The sequence below is a fragment of the Neovison vison genome, chromosome 12 (assembly GCF_020171115.1).
Source record: "Neovison vison isolate M4711 chromosome 12, ASM_NN_V1, whole genome shotgun sequence".
In the NCBI taxonomy this organism is placed as follows: Eukaryota; Metazoa; Chordata; class Mammalia; order Carnivora; family Mustelidae; genus Neogale; species Neogale vison.
In genome coordinates this window covers 6,748,197-6,766,223 of record NC_058102.1, presented here as the reverse complement: position 1 = coordinate 6,766,223, position 18,027 = coordinate 6,748,197, and the positions used below count along the sequence as shown (strand labels likewise).

Genomic DNA, 18,027 nt, shown 5'->3' with positions numbered 1-18,027 from the left:
AAGACTCCAGGAAGCCCCTTCCAGGCATCAGATTACTTCTGAAAGAGCTACTGCCCAGTCCTGGTCCCATTAAGTCTGATAGCTCGTTTGTTCCCTCATGTCCCTGGAATCTTGGGTGGGGCCTGGCAGCTGGGTGTCAGAGGTCCAATTCCATGTCCCATGTCACCCCTGAGCCCTGGGGAGCAGGACTCCAGTGCCTCTCTTGGAGAGGCTCCCGGTCTTTCCCAACCTCTCAGATTCTCCAGCACCCCCATCCCTTCTACTTCTTGAGCAGCTGTTATAATCCTAATCTCAGGATTTGGGTTTCCACAGAAGACAAAAGAGAGCCTTTGCCTTTATGCTGACTTGGCTTTTCTTACCCACTGCCTGGCTGCTTGCTTGAAATCATGTATATGTGACTATGTACAGGATGTAAAGAACCAATTCAAATTCATACTGCACAGGTGCCCTAGCCATCTGGTAAAAAGTAAAACATGTGGAATCGATCCCAACCTTTACCTGGAGTGCCTTTAGGAGAGGGAGATAGTGTGGCACACTCGACCATGGACTGCTGGAGGATAAACTTTTTGAAGATTCTTTTTTTTTTTTTTTAAAGATTTTATTTATTTATTTGACAGAGAGAGGTCACAAGTAGGCAGAGAGGCAGGCAGAGAGAGAGGAAGGGAAGCAGGCCCCCTGCTGAGCAGAGAGCCCCATGCGGGACTAGATCCCAGGACCCTGAGATCATGACCTGAGCCGAAGGCAGCGGCTTAACCCACTGAGCCACCCAGGTGCCCCCTTTTTGAAGATTCTTAAATGGCTCAAGAAGAAGGGATTCAGTCTAAGGGAGAGGGTCTATAGATTCGACCAGCCATTTGATTAGCTATGCATTTAGTAGCTAATGTTTAAAAATTTTGTATAACATTTAGTAATGAGCATTTATTATTAAAAATAAAACAGGTTTTTAATTGAACTGAGTATTAATAAGTAGCTACTAATATTGAACACAGTTGTTAAATTCTTTTTAAGGTCTAAATAGTCATTTGACAAATCATTTGACAAACCTCTAGCCCCAAAGCCACTGGGGCTAGATTTTTGCATTGTGAGCAAAAGCAGGGACACTTTCATCCTCCGTCTCCGAGAGAGGTAATAGTCGTCTCCCGAGTTTGGTGAGAAGTTACCAGAATGTGCCTTGCTCTCCTCTTTCACCATGTATGCGTTTAGAATGCTTTCGACCTACGCCTCTCCCCGCTGCAATACTATGATAATTTTGGCTGCCTGGCGAAGTTCTGTTCATCTGCTCAGTCCCAACTCAAAGGCTCTATGAAAAATTCCTGAACTTCCCAACCAAATTCAGATGTTATTTCTTCTTCTGTCCCACTCTGTTTTGTGCATGACTCCATTAGAGAGCACTTACAGAGTAAATTGTCATTGCTGGTTTATATGTCTGTCTCTGCCCTGAACTGTGAGTTCTCTGAGGACATATATTGGGCATTTATTGGACATTTATTACTCCTAGTGCTGTAGAGAGGGGACAAAGTTGTTTAAAATATAGTCCCTGTCTTCTAAGAACTTACTGATCAGTGCTTTAGGGCAAAAAGAGAACTAGTTGTCAGGTAATTGTTTGCCTCATTCTGCCACTCTTCTGGAGGATTCAGGGAAAAGAATTTCTGGTCATTGTTTTAGTATAGGTTTTATTATTTAGGTATGATAAGGCCAATGGATCAGGAGACAGCTGCCGTTGAGAAGCTAATCTGTTACACTTACAGATGCAAAGGCAGTGGCATACCACGCCACCGGCGCCACTAAGGAAAGCACCAGGGGTGAGGGGAAACTGGACCAGAGTCTTTACTGTGCTTTCCATGGGAAGGATTAGGCGAGGCAGGGTAAGCAGGTTTAGGATTGGCACAGTTTGAGTAATTTCAGTGGGCTCAGGGGCAGAGAGGCTGTCCCTGTTTGTCCGGTACCAGGCCCAGGGATGATTAGAGCAGGTAGAGCCTCATAAAAGAGGTGGTTGGGGGAATGACTCCAGAATGGTTTGCTTCCTTTTGAAAGGCACGTTTTTTGGCAGCTTGTTTACCGTCTTTAGAAACTGGCTAACCTTGAGAGGGGCAGCCCCTTTAGGGGTAGCAAGTCCCCAGATGTCCAGGAATCAGACTGCAGAAAATACAAGATATGATTAATACAGTGATAAAACTAGGTCCCTGGCCTTCCTCAATGGGTTCCCTAATGCTGGGTGGAATCTCTCAAAAAACAGGATGAAAAGTTCTTTCTTCTGAGTACTCCCCTTCCAGAATAATTACCCTTCTGCTAAGCTTGCATTGTTTCTGGTGAAAACCTGTGCCAAACCTGTTGGGATTGCGTGCGTGCCCATCTCCTCCATGACCTGTGAGCTCCTTGGGAACAGAGCCTCTGTCACATTGCAGGGACACTTAGCAGAAGGTGCTGCACAGAGTGGGTGTCCAGTAAACATCTGTTGAAGGAATAAAGATGTGAAAAATTGTGTTTCTTGATTCATCATGTACACACACATCACATATATACACCATTAAGTTCTGGCCACCAGTTGAAGAGTATAATTTGCAGGATGAGTTTTGTTTGGCAGGCTGTTAGAGAGGATTAGAATCTCAGATTTTAGAGAAAGCTGTCCCTTCTCTGTCTGCTTGAGTTGAACAGTCCTGAAGGCATGGTTATGTTTCACCTCTTCCTACCTCGCAGCCATGGTTTATATGGTTCCTACTGGCCAAAGCCACTGCTGGCAAGGTGGTCCCGTAGAACTTACCTGGTGTCAAAGGTCTTTGGAAGTGGATTAATGATCATTACTAAAGGTGAGTGCCTGGCAGCGTGCTAAGGCACTTAATCAGCATGTCTCACTTCATCCCCACAGTAATTCAGTGAGGTGGGGACTGTTCATTTCCTCATTTTACAGCTAAGCACACTAAAACTTGGCGACCTCGGGAAACCAAAGAAGCCACACCTGTGGAGTGGTGGACACAGAACATGAACTCAGGCTGAACATGAACTCCAGAGCCTGTGACCCTAACTCCTGACTGAGGAGCCCACCTCCTAGCATCATCCTCTTTTCATCCCACAGGTGCCAGGCAGTAGGAGGTGTTTCCTTGCATGTGGTACCTCAACCCTCTCCGCACATCTGTGAGGTCCTGGTAAGCTCAGAGTCCCTTCCTGGTTGTGGGCTTATAATCCCTGGTGGTTGGAGGGCATCCAGTATGGTCTAGTAGGTCAAAGAGGGCTCAGATTTCTCACAGGGCCAGAAGATTTGTTCTAGATCCTCTGCTGCCATATAACTGGGATGTGGGGGTTGGGGAGCCCAAGGCTAGCTGCCCTCAAGTCAGCTAAGCTGGTGCAGGAAAAAAGGAATCCTGAAATCTTTGGTTTTTTTCCTTGGCCTCTTGCCCTCATCACAGGCCTGCATCAATGGCCTTAGTGATGCCCCTGAGTGAAGAGTATGTAGAACAGACTGGAGGTGAAGAGTTTGAGATAGGCAGTAATTATGTCAGAGGGCTGGCCCATTTCTGAACTAAGCAAGCACGCTGCTAGGCACTTTCCAGGCATAACCTAGCAGGGTGAGTACTTGGTCTCCAGTCTCACAGTTTGAGAAACGGAGCAGAGAGGGAAGCAAACTGCCCACAGCACACAGCTGGCTAGTAAGTGACAGGGTGGGATTTCAACTAGGTTTTGCTTCTCATTTGCACACACTCTTTTATTGAATTGCCTTTTGTGTTCCATCTTTGTGCACTTGGGATATCAGTGACCAGAGAGAAGTCCCTGCTCTTGTGGAGCGTTCACTGTAGTGATACTGAGATGCAGCCACTACATTAGTTATGTGATATAACTGGGCATCTCCTACTCAAACTGCAGGAGAAGCAAAGACAGAGAAGTGGGTAAGAGTTATAGAAAAGTACAGAGCAAGGTGTGGGAGATTGGGAATGCCAGGGGGTGGCAGAGGGAGCAGACTTTAGCGGAACCTTGTCAAGTAGGTAATGTCTGAGTGAAGACTGGAAGGATGAAGGAGGTGAGGGAGCTAGCCATGCAGATACCTGTGGTAGAATGTTCCAGACAGGAAACAGCTAGTGTAGAGGCAGCTTAATTTCAGGGTGACTCAAGACATAGATGAATGTGAGAAGACTCTTTTCTCAAGGAAGGAAAATGCTTGAAAATGGATTGCAAACCAACTGGAGAGAGAGATCTGAACCAGTCCACGTAATACAGCTTGGGGATGGAGACTGATTTCTAGATTCTCGTTAGAAAACAGGCCTTCTTCCTCCTGCCTATGTCCTGAGGAGAAAAAAGAAGCTAATGTAACCGAAGAGGCGGGAGTCACCCTGGCTTTACATCCTTGATTAAAGTCTGCTTGCTGTCGCAACACCTCTGCCGTGCCCTTGGTCTCTCTGTTCCTGAGAGCGTCTGTGATACGCATTGCCTGTTGCTGGTCCCGCGGGACCACCGTAGGTAGCTTGGACATGCCTGGACTCTTAGATTCCTGGCTGGGCTCTGCACTTGTCTTGCTTCAATGGTTCATTGTCTGGTTCTGAGACAGATGCATCTTTTTAGTGTTGATGTCTCTGAATCCCCTGGATGGAGTACTTGCCTAAAATGGGGAAGCCTGCCCTCTGACTCTCCACAGAGAGGAGGGCCGCGATAAATTGTTGCGAGAGCTGTGCGCTGACTGCTTGTTCAGTATGTGCTCTCGGCTTCCTAAGGATCAGTTCAGGTCAAGGACTACTGAGGCAGCTTTACGCCAGCTCTGTGCTCTGAGGGATCTGACATGCCCTGATCGGAGGCTACACAGACTGCTCCAGAGAGAGAGAGTTTTACTGTGTTTTGCAAGTGTCCACCCTGTGCTGGACCCCACCCACCCACGAACTCTAGACTGGGAGCAGATGAGGACTCCACCCTCCGTGAGGTCTCCCTGGGGAGGTTGTCGGGCTCTCTCTCAGCTTGCTCAGATGGTCTTAATTCCCTTGGTCCTCATACCTCTGTTTGGGCATTGATGCACCTCAGTTTGGGACTATTTCAGAAATATTTCCACTTGAGGGGTGCCTGGGTGGCTCAGTGGGTTAAAGCCTCTGCTTTTGGCTCAGGTCATGATCCCAGGGTCCTGGAATCAAGCCCTGCATCAGGCTCTCTGCTCTGCAGGGAGCCTGCTTCCTCCTCTCTCTGCCTACCTCTCTGCCTACTTGTGATCTTTGTCGAATAAACAAATAAAATCTTTAAAAAAACCTTTTTTTCAAGGGGGCCTGACATTTTTGTGAGTGTTGACTCCAGGAGTCCTGCCAAGTCCCCCACAGTAAAGAGTGAAGAAAAATCCTTTTGTGCTTCCAGCAGAAAGAATAGAAAATTAGCTATATTAAAAATACACCCAGAGCATTATGTTCTCCTTAACATGGACTACCCTTAAGAGAAACTTCTTAACTAGAGCCTAACTGACCCAGAGAAGGGAAACACCCAAGGCCAGCACGTTAGCCTTTCTGCCTTAACTAAGGGGGTGGGGGAAACCCAGTGACTGAGAAGCACTTATGGAAGGAGAAGCCCATGGGCTCATTAAAAGACTGACACCTAATCATAGGTCTATAGGATGCTTCCCTTCCCCCAACACCATACCACCACATCAGTAGAGCCTCTGCATAATAACAAGATTGCAAATGAAAGAACGGCACATCTCAGACCTTATTTAAGATGTCTCTAGGGAAATACAAGACAACAGGGGAGGTAAAAATAAGAACACCAGAGGAAATTAATCTCTGACAACCTGTGGCTATAGTAAACAGTGAACAGACTAGCTCCAAACCAGATAAACCTAAAACTGCACACTTGAGGCCTATTTTCTTCCATCTCTTTTACAAAGTATATCACGTCTGGTTTTCAGCATAAAACTGCAAGTCATACCAAAAGACAAAAAACCACAACTTGGACAGAGCTGTCATCAGAACCAGACTCATAAATGGCAAAGATGTTGCAATTACCAGAGAGGGAATTTTTTTTTTAAAGATTTTATTTATTTATTTGACAGAGAGAGATCACAAGTAGGCAGAGAGGCAGGCAGAGAGAGAGGAGGAAGCAGGTTCCCTGCTGAGCAGAGAGCCCGATGCAGGACTCGATCCCAGGACCCTGGGATCATGACCTGAGACGAAGGCAGTGGCTTAACCCACTGAGCCACCCAGGCACCCCTACCAGAGAGGGAATTTAAAACAACTGATTAGTATGCTATGAGCTTTAATAGAAAAAATAGACAACATTCAAGAACAGATGGACACTCCCAGGAAACAATCAAAGGAAATGCTAGAAACAAAACAAATAAAACATTGTAACAGAAATGAAGCATACCTTTGATGAGGTCATCACTGAAATGGACATGGCCAAGGAAAGAATCAATGAGTTTGAACATATGTCACTAGTAATCTCCAAAACTGAAAAGAGAAAAAGGAATGAAAAATATGGAGCAAAACACCTAAGAACTGTGGGACAATTACAAAATGTTTAGCATACATGTAAAGAAGAAAAAAGATAGAAACAAAAGAAATAATGACTGAGAATTTTCCAAAATTAATGACAGAAAAGAAACCACAAATCTAGGAATCTTAAAGGATACTAAAAAGGATAAATAACAAAAAAATCTACAATTGGGCATATCATATTGAACTGGGTGGGGGGACCCTGAAGACAAAGGGAAAATATTGAACGAAGCCAGAAGGGGAAAAGCTTACCTATAAAGGAAAAAGGATAAGAATTACATCAGACTTCTCTTCAGAAACCATACCAGTAAAGAGTGCAGTGTAATATTTAAAACATTCAAAGAAAAATAATGTAGAATTCTATATTCAGTAAAATTATCCTTCAAAAACAAGAAATACTTTCTCAAAGAAAAATTGGGGAATTTGTCACCAACAGAGCTACCTTGCAATGTTAAAGAAGCTTTTAGAGAGAAAGAAAATGATATACATTAGAAATCTGGATGTACAGACAGAAACGAAGAGTGCTAGAGAAGGAATAAATGAAGGTAAAATGAAATCCTTTCGTCTTCTTAACTGATATGACATAACAGTTTGTTCAAAGTATTGGTAAGAACAACAACAATGTATTCAGTATTACAGCTTATGGATAAGTGAAATGAATGATGGCAGTGTTATAAGGAGGAGTTGGAAATACTCTGTTATGAGGTATTTGCTCTGTGAAGTGGTATAATGCTACGTGAAAGAGGACTTGGATTAGTAGTAAATGGGTATGGCAAACTCTAGAGGAACCACTTAAAAATGTTAGAAAAAAATAGTATTAATGACATTGCAAGAGAGAGAAAATGGAATCACGTAAAATGCTTCATTAAAACCAAAAAAAGGCAGAAAAAGTATAGAAAGCAAAAAAATTAAGAAAAAAAAAAGAACACGGACAATGGATGGAGGACAGTAAAAAACACAATAAATATATTTTTTTAAAGACTTTTTATTTATTTATTTGACAGAGATCACAAGTAGGCAGAGAGGCAGGCAGAGTGAGAGGGGAGAAGCAGGCTCACCGTTGAGCAGAGAGCCCGATGCGGGGCTCGATCCCAGGACCCTGGGATCATGACCCGAGCCGAAGGCAGAGGCTTTAATCCACTGAGCCACCCAGGCGCCCCAAACACAATAATATTGATCCAATGCTATCAATAATCATTTTGAATGATTTAATACACAAATCAAAAGACAGAGACTCAAGAGTGGATTAAAAAAACAAAACCCAACTATATATTGGCTACAAGAAACCCACTCTAAGTATAAAGACACAGAGTAAGAGGAAAGGGATAGAAAAAGTTTTGGGGTTTAGTTGCACAACAATGTGAATATACTTAACACCATTGAACTGTACACTTAAAAAATGGTTGAGATGGTAAATTTTATGTGTATTTTACCACAAGTTTTTTAAAAAAGAAAAAAGGATAGAGTAAGATATACTTCGCTTACACAAACCAAAAGAAAGCCAGGTAGCCATACTAATTTCAAAGCTGACTTCAGAGCAAAGAAATTTATCTGTGAGAAGGAGGGTCATTATATAATGGTAAAAGGTTAATTCTCCACGAAGATATAGCAATCCTTAATACAAAATTACCTAACAGAGGACCAAAATATATGAGACAAAAACAGAACTATAAGGAGAAATAGATAAATCCACTAATACAGTTGGAGAATTCAACACCCCTGTATTACTGACAGATCCAGCAGGCAGAAAATCAGGATGTAGTTGAACTAAACAAGTACTATCAAATGACTAGATCTAATTGATAATTAGAGAATACCTCATCAAGTAATAACAGAATATGCATTCTTCCCAAGCTCATGTGGAACATTCACCTAGACCACATTCTGGAACACAAAACACAACAAATCAAAAAAGTATAGAAATCATACAAAGTATACTCTCAAACTGAAATGAAATTAAACAAGTTAAGAAGAGATGGGGGGAATCCCCCAATATTTGAAGGTTAAACAATGTATTCTAAATAACACATGGGTCAAAGAGATCTCAAAAAAGGAAAAAAATTACATATATATGTGCATATATATATATACCCATATATATATAATATATATTATTTTAAATATTTGTTTATTTGAGAGAGAGACTCCTTAAGCAGACTCCTTGCTGAGTGTGGAGCCCAATGTGGGACTTGATCGCAGAACCCCGAGATCATGACTTGAGCTGAAATCAAGAGCCAGCTGCTTAACTGACTGAGCCATCCAGGCACCCCAAAGTCAAAATATATTTGAACCAAATTAAGCTCAATACAACCTATCAAAACTGTGGGATGTAGTAAAAGATCTAATATCACTAACCTCAGCTTTTACCTTAGGATACTAGAGAAAAACCAGTTTAAATCCAAAGTAAACAGAAGAAAAGAAATTAAAACAGAAATCAGTAGAATTGAAAAGAGAGTCAGTAGAGAAAAACAAAACCAAAATTGGTTCCTTGAAGAAAATTGATAAAATTGTAAGCCTCTAGCTTGGTTAACTAAGAAAAAAAGAAGACACATTTCTAATATCAGAAATGAAAAGGAGGGTGGACAAAATGGGGGAAGGGGAGAGGAAATACGGGTCTCCAGTTACAGAATGAGTAAGTCAGGAGAAAAAAAGCAGAGCATAAGGGTGGGGTGCCTGGGTGGCTCTGTGAGTTAGGCATCTGCCTTCAGCTCGGGTCATGATCCTGGAGTCCTGGGACGGAGCCCTGCACTAAGGTCCTTGCTTGTGGGGAGCCTGCTTCTCCCTCTCCTCCCGACTTGTGCTCTCTCTTTCCCTCTCAAAAAAAAAAAACACCAAACTCCAAAAATATTAAAATAAAAAGCAGAGCACAAGGAACAGTCAATGATATTGTATTAACGATGTAATGGGACAGATGGTAACTATATTGGCCAACATGGAGTAGTATATAAACTTGTCAAATCACTAAGTTATACACCTGAAACGAATGTAATGTGTGTCAGCTGTACTCAAAAAAGTAGAATAACTAAAAAAAATTGTGGAGCAATCACTACTGATCCCATAGACATTAAAAGGATAATAAGGAATATTATAAATACCTCTATGCCCACAAATATGTTAACCTAGATGAAAGGGACCAATCTATCAAAACAGTCTACCAAAAGGCATAGTCTACCAATCTATACAATCTATCAAAACTCACAAAGAGGGGCGCCTGGGTGGATCAGTGGGTTAAAGCCTCTGCCTTCGGCTCAGGTCATGATCCCAGGGTCCTGGGATCGAGACCCACATCGGGCTCTCTGCTCAGCAGGGAGCCTGCTTCCTTCTCTCTGCCTTCCTCTCTGCCTACTTGTGATCTCTGTCTGTCAAATAAATAAATAAAATCTTAAAAAAAAAACTCACAAAGAAAAATAGAACATTTGATTAGGGCTTTATCTATTAAATAAATTGAGTCTATAATTAATAGCCTTCCAGAAAAGAAAGCACTAGACCCAGATGGGTTAACTGGTGTATGGTACCAAACATTTAAGGAAGAACAATATTTTCTGTTCCAGAAATAGAAACAGATGGCATACTTCTTAAATCATTCTATGCATCCAGCATTAACCTTCTATCAAAACCAGATAGATACTACAAGGAGACTACAAATGAATATCTCTCACAAACATGGATGCAAAGATCTTCAAAAAAATTACCAAGATGAATTCAACAATATGAAAAAAAGAATTGTACACCATGACTGAGTGGAATTTATTCCAGGTGTAGAAGTCTGACTTCTTTTTTTTTTTAAATTTTATTTATTTATTTATTTATTTATTTATTTATTTGACAGAGATCACAAGTAGGCAGAGAGGCAAGCAGAGAGAGAGAGGAGGAAGCAGGCTCCCTGCTGAGCAGAGAGCCCGATGTGGGAATCGATCCCAGGACCTTGAGATCATGACCTGAGCCGAAGGCAGCGGCTTAACCCACTGAGCCATCCAGGCGCCCGAAGTCTGACTTTTTAAAAAGATTTTATTCATTTATTTGACAGAGAGAGAGAGAAAGAGATCACGAGGCAGGCAGAGAGAGGAGGAAGTGCTCCCTGCCAAGCAGAGAGCCCGATGCAGGGCTCGATCCCAGGACCCTGAGATCATGACCTGAGCCAAAGGCAGAGGCTTAACCCTCTAAGCCATCCAGGAGCCCTAGAAGGCTGATTTAATATTTAAAAATTAATTAATGTAATCCATCATATCAGTGGGCTAAAAAATTTATGATTATATCAGTAAATGCAGAAAAAGCATTTGACAAAATCCAACACTCATTCATGATAAAATAGCTCAGTAAACTAGAATTAGAGAGAATTTGTCAACTTGATAAAGAACATCTACCAAAAAACCTATAGCTAGGGGTGCCTGGGTGGCTCAGTCAGTTAGGCATCCAATTCATGATCTCAGCTCAGGTTATGATCTTGGGGTTATGAGACTGAGCCCCATGTCAGGCACTATGCTGGGCATGGAGCCTGCTTGAGATTCTCTCTCCCTCTCCTTCCCCTCTCCCCTCTCAAAAAAGAAAAGAAAACAAAAATCCTACATCAAACTCAGCAATGAACAACTGGATGCTTTTCTGCCAAGCTCAGAAAGAAGGAAAGGCTTTCCCCTCACCACCAGGGCTGCTACTGCAAGCCCTGGATAATGCAATAAGATAAGAGAAAGAAATAAATGATATACAGATTGGGAAGGAAGAAGTAAAACTCTGTTTCCAGATGACATGATTATCTATGTAGAAAATCTGAAAGAAATGACCAGAAAACCAAAACCAAACCAAACCAAACCCTCCTGAAATTAGTAAGTGATTGTAGCAAAGTTGCAGGATACAAGATTAATATACAAGTCAGTTGTTATCTTATATACCAGTGGTAAATTATTGGAATTTGTAATTTAAAACACAATCCCATTGGGGGGGTGCCTGGGTGGCTTTAGTTGGTTGAATGGTTGACTCTTGATTTCTACTTAGGTCATGATCTCAGGGTCCTGGATCGAGCGAGCCCTTATCAGGCTCTGTGCTCAACCGGGAGTCCACATTAAGGATCCTATCTCTCCCTCTGTCCCTCCCCCCACTCACTTGCTCTCTCTATCTCTCAAATAAATAAATAAATGTTAAAAACACACACACACACAAAATGCCACTGGGGCACCTGCGTGGCTCAGTCAGTTGGGTGTCTGATTCTTGGTTTTGGCTCGGGTCATGATCTCATAGGTCTTGGGATTGAGCCCTGTGTCAGACTCCCTGCTGAGTGATGTGTGTTTGTGGGGTCTGCTGGAGAATTCTCTCCCCCTGCCCCACTCCTTTCTTCAAATAAATAAATAAATCTTTTTTTTTTTTTAAAGATTTTATTTGTTTATTTGACAGACAGAGATCACAGGTAGACAGAGAGGCAGGCAGAGAGAGAGAGAGAGAGAAGCAGGCCCCCTGCTGAGCAGAGAGCCGGATGCGGGACTCGATCCCAGGACCCTGAGATCAAGACCTGAGCCGAAGGCAGCGGCTTAACCCACTGAGCCACCCAGGCGCCCCAATAAATAAATCTTTTTATGAGACTGATGCACTGTCTACTGTGCTAAGAAGGCACTAATAAATATTTGTTTTTTTCAAAAAGATTTTATTGGGGCGCCTGGGTGGCTCAGTGGGTTAAGCCGCTGCCTTCGGCTCAGGTCATGATCTCAGGGTCCTGGGATCGAGTCCCGCATCGGGCTCTCTGCTCAGCAGGGAGCCTGCTTCCTCCTCTCTCTCTCTCTCTGCCTGCCTCTCTGCCTACTTGTAATCTCTCTCTGTCAAATAAATAAATAAAATCTTTAAAAAAAAAAAAAGATTTTATTTATTTATTTATTTATTTGACAGAGAGAAATCACAAGTAGAATGAGAGGCAGGCAGAGAGAGAGAGAGGAGGAAGCAGGCTCCCTGCTGAGCAGAGAGCCTGATACGGGACTTGATCCCAGGACCCTGGGATCATGACCTGAGCAGAAGGCAGCGGCTTAACCCACTGAGCCACCCAGGCACTCCTAAATAAATCTTTTTAAAAGACAAACACAATACCGTTTACCAAAGAAAAGGAAATACTTAAGCATACATTTTACAAAATACATACAAGATTTATACTGGGTAAAACTACAAAACTCTGATGAAAGAAATTCTAAATGAGAGATTCTATATACAAGGATAGGAAGAATCAATATTATCAAGATGTCTGTTCTTCCAGTTTGATCTATAGATTCAACATAATCCTAATAAAAATTCTAGCAAGTTGGGGTGCCTGGGTGGCTCAGTTGGTTGGGCATCTGACTTTGGCTCAGATCATGATCCCTGGGTCCTGGGATCAAGCCCCACATCGGGCTCTCTGCTCTGCGGGAAACCTGCTTCTCCCTCTCCCACCCCCCCACTTGTGTTTCCTCTCTCGCTGTCTCTGTCAAATAAATAAATAAATAAAATCTTTTTAAAAATTCTAGGAAGTTATTTTGTGGATATCAGCAAATTGATCCTAAATTTTATATGGAGAAGTAAAAGATCATGAGTAGCCAACACAATGTTGAAGAACTAAAACAAATTTGGAAACTGCCTCTATCCAACTTCAAGAACTGGTGTAAAGCTACAGTAATCAAGACTGTGGTATCGACAAAAGAATGGACAAACAGACCACACAAATCTAGTGAACTGATCTTTAAAAAGGAAACGAAGACAATTCAGTGGAGAAATGATAGTGTTTCCAATGAATGGCCCTAGAACACTGGACATGCACATGCAAAAAAAAAATCTAAAAGCAGATTTTTCACAAAAATTAACTCAATATGCATCAAAGACGTAAATGTGAAGTGCTAAGCTATATACTCCTAGAAGATCATTTGGAAAATATCTAATGACCTTCACTTCTGTGATGAATTTTTAGAAAATAACACCAAAAAGTACCATCCGTGAAAGAAAACATTGGTAAGTTGGATTTCACTGAAATGGAAATTTCTGTTTAAAGGCACTGTTAAGGGAATGAAAAGACAAACCACAGACTGGGAGAAAATATTTGGAAAACACATCTGGTAAAGGACTGATTTCTAAAATACACAAAAAACTCATACAACTGAACAATAAGAATGACCCAATTAAAAATGGACAAAAGATGTGAACAAACACCTCACTAAAGAAGATATACAGATGGCAAATAAGCATATGAAAAGATGTTCAACATCACATATCATTAGGGAATTTCAAATTGAAACAACAAGCTACCACTACACACCAATTAAAATGGCTAAAATTCGGCACACTAATCAAATTCTGGCAAGGATGTGGAGCAACAGTAACGCTCTTTCGTTGCTGGTGGACGTACAAAATGGAGCAACCATGTGGGAGATAATATGACAGTTTCTTATAAAACTAAACATATTCTTACTGTATGAGCCAGCAGTTGAACTCCTTGCTATTTTTCCAAATGAGTTGAAAACCTATGTCTACACAAAAATCTGCACCTGAAGGCTTATAACAGCTTTATTCACAATTATCAAAATCTGGAGGCAATCAAGATGTTCTTCTGTAGCTGAGTGGATATATACATAACAGATAGTTTAATCAATAAAAAGAAGTAAGTTACCAAATCATGGAAAGATAGGTTGGAACCTTAAATGCGTATTGCCAAGGGAGAGAAACCAATCTGAAAAGGCTACATACTGTGTAATTCCAGCTCTGTGACATTCTGGAGAAGGCAAAACTATGAAGACATTGAAAAGATTAGTGGTTGTGGGGTTGGGGGTTGGTGGGGGGGATGAGTAAGTGGAGCCCCGGATTTTAGGGCAGTGACACTTCTGTACTGTAATGGTGGATACATGTCATACATTGGTCAAAACCTACAAAATGTACAATACAAAGAGAGAACCCTAATGTAAACTCTGAACCCTAATGTAAACTAATGTAAATTATAGCTGATAATAATGTATCAATCCTGTGATCAGTTATAACAAATGTAACAACAATGCAAGATGCTAATAATGGGGGACACAGAGGAGGAGGCCTTGGTACAGAGGATATATGGAAACTCGGCTTCCTGTTCCATTTTTCATAATCCTAAAACTGCTCTTTTAAAAAGGGTGGTAGCGGGGAAGAAGAGATGAGGGCTGGGGTATCCCTTAAGGAGAGCCTGTTACTTCCACAACTTCCTGCAGAGGGCGCCCCGGCTTAGGGGCAAAAACCACGATGTAGAGAGAACTGGGCACAAATACTTCCTCAGGTGCCTAAGTGCTTTACATAAATTACCTTATGTAATTCTTGAGCAACAATCCTGTGTGAACTAATAACATCCCTACTTTATAGAGGAGGAAGTGGAAACACAGAAATTAAGTAGCTTATTCAAGATTGCACAGAGTTAAATGGAGCCAAGATTTATTTAAAAAAAAAAACAACAATTTTTAAGGATTTTATTTATTTATTTGAGACAGATATATAGATATATATATAGAGAGAGAGTGCGTGAGAGCATGAGCAGGGGGAGAGGCAGAGGGAGAAGCAGACTCCCCGCTGAGCCAGGAACCCGATGTGGGGCTTGTTCCCAGGACACTGGGATCGTGACCTGAGTGAAGGCAGACACTTAACTATTTGAGCCACCCGGGCTCCCCTGGAGCCAAGATTTAAGTCTAGATATTAGAATATGTAACTAAATCACTACATGCAACTTGTTCTCATTCTATGAACTGGGCAGTCTTTTTTTTTTTTTTTTTTTAAGCGAGAGCGTGTGGAGCCTAACGTGGTGCTTGGTCCCAAGACCCTAAGATCACAACCTGAGGGGAAATCAAGAGTGCGTTGCCCAACTGACTAAGCCACCCAGTACCACCCGCCCCCCAGAACATTTTCATGACCCAAAGCAAAACCCCCTGCCCTTGGCAATCACTACTCATTCCCTTTTGTCAACCACTCACCTACTTTTTGTCTCTATAGATTGGCCTATTCTAGACATTTCATATAAATGGAATCTGATAAGAGCCCTTTGTGTCTGGCTTCTTTCACTTTGTATCATTTTCTAGACCCATCCATGTTGTAGCATGTGTCAGTACAGACATATTGTGTGGGTTGTGTGGATAGACCACATATTTATCCAATTGGCTAGCTGACACACATTTAAGTTGTTTCCACTTTTTGGCTATTACTTATTGGCTATTATTGAATAATACTGTTGTAAATGTTCGTATATAAGTCTTTATGTGGGCATATATTCTCATTTCTCTTGAGTGTATGCATGCAAGTGCAATTGCTGTGTCACTGTGGTCACTTGTGTTTAATGTTCTAAGGAATTTCCAGAGAGTTTTCCACAGGGACTGGTGGTTAATGGTACTGAGCATCTTTCCATGAACTTATTGGCCATTTGTACAATCTCTTTGGATAAATTTCTCTTTGAATCTTTTGCCTATTTTTAAATAGGTTATTGGTCTTTTTATTTTTATCTTTTTTGTTGTATTTATGAGTTGTAAGTGATCTTTATATATTCCCATAATAGATCCTTATCAGATATAGGATTGGCAAATATATTTTCCCATCCTGTGTGTCATCTTTTCACTTCCTTGATAGTGTCCTTTGACACACACAAGTTTTCTATTTTGATGAGGTCCAATTTATTTATTTTTTCTATGGTTGCTTGTGCTTTTAGTGTCGTATATAAGAAACTGTTGCCTAATCGAGAGTCATTAAGATATAACCTTTGTTTTCTTCTAAGTGTTTTATAGTTTGAGCTCTTAGGTCTTTGTAGGTCTTCGATCCATTTTGAGTTCATTTTTGTATATAATGTGAAACAGAGGTCCAAGTTTATTTGTGTGGCTAGCTAGTTGTCCTAGAACCATTCACTGAAAAGATCATTTTTACTCATTGAATGATCTTGGTGCCTTTGTCGAAAATCAGTTGGCTATAGATGTATAAGTTTTTTTCAGGACTCTATAGATCATTGATCTATGTGACTATCTTTATTCTATTACCACAGTTTTAATTAGTATAGCTTTCTAATAGGTTTTAAAATTGGAAGTGTGAATCTTTAAAGTTTGTTTTTGTTCAAGATTAGCTACTCTGGGTCCCTTTCAGGATCAACTATCCATTTCTGTAAAAAGGCTATTGAAATTTTTTTTAAGATTTTTTATTTATTTATTTGACACAGAGAGAGAGATCACAAGTAGGCAGAGAGGCAGGCAGAGAGAGAGGAAGGGAAGCAGGTCCCCCCGTTGAGCAGAGAGCCCGATGCGGGACTCAATCCCAGGACCCTGAGATTGTGACCTGAGCCGAAGGCAGTGGCTTAACCCACTGAGCCACCCAGGCGTCCAAGGCTATTGAAATTTTATTAGGACTGAATCTGTTAGGACTTTTAACAATATTAAATCTTCAAATCCACAAATAGGGAGGTCTTTCCATTTATTTAGGTCTTTAATTTCTTTCTTCAATGTTTAGATGTTGTATTTTGTCAAATGCTTTTTCTGTATCTATTGAGATGATCATATGATTTTTGTCTTTCAACTTATCGATGGGGTATATATCACATTAATTGATTTGTATATGTTGAAGCATCCTTGCATCCCAGGGATAAATCCTACTTGATCATGGTATGATCCTTTTAATGTCATGTTGAATTCAGTTTGTTAATATTTTGAGACTTTTTGCATCTGTATTCATCAGGGATATGCGTCTGTAGTTTTCTTAGAGTGTCCTTATCTGTCTTTGGTATCAGGGCAATTCTGACCTCATAAAATGAGTTTGAGAGACTCCCCTTCTCTTCAATTTTTTTTTGAAGAGTTTGATAATGGTTAATATTAACGCTGTAACTGTTTGATAGATGTCAGCAGAGAAACTCTGGTCCTGAGCTTTTCTGTGTTTGGAGATTTTGATTACTGATTCAATTCCTCATTATGTATCTGTTTAGATTTTCTATTACCTCATGATTCAGTCTTGTTAGGTTGTATGTTTCTAAGAATTTATCCATTTCTTCTAGATTAGCTAACTTGTGGGTGTATAATTGTTTGTAGTAGTCTCTTATGCTCTTGTTTTTCTGTGGTATCATCATGTCTGCTCTCTCATTTCTGATTTTATTCGAGTCTTCTCTCTCTTTTTTCCCTTTGTCTAGCAATTTATTTAAAAAAAAAAAAACCAGCTCTTTCATTGATGTTTTCTTTTTTTTTTTTTTTCCTGGCCTCTATTTCATTTATTGCTGGTCTAATCTTTGTTACTTCCTTCTTTCTGCTAGCTTTGGGTTTGGTTTGTTCTTTTCGTGGTTCCTTAAGTTTGAAGTTATGTTCTTTATTTGAAATCTTTTTTTTTTTTTAATGTAGACATTTGCCATATAAGCTTCCCTATTTTAACACTGCTTTTGCTGCAAGTTTGGTAAGTTATGTTTTTATTTTGTTTGTTTCAACATACTTTTAAAATTTCTTCTTCTTGGGATGCCTGGGTGGCTCAGTTGGTTGGACCACTGCCTTCGGCTCAGGTCGTGATCCTGGAGTCCCGGGATCGAGTCCCACATCAGGCTCCCAGCTCCATGGGGAGTCTGCTTTGCTCTCTGACCTTCTCCTTGCTCATGCTTTCTCTCACTGTC

General features: G+C 41.0%; 1 protein-coding gene across 1 annotated transcript in view; it reads left to right on the top strand.

Moving 5' to 3' along the window:
• Positions 1-18,027, top strand: part of PHETA2 (PH domain containing endocytic trafficking adaptor 2) — a 45,623-nt gene that overhangs the window by 1,926 nt on the left and 25,670 nt on the right. Inside the window, exon 2 of the mRNA XM_044229248.1 lies at positions 3,074-3,143. The gene's annotated coding sequence lies outside the window, so the exon portion shown is untranslated. The remainder of the gene's footprint in view (positions 1-3,073; positions 3,144-18,027) is intronic.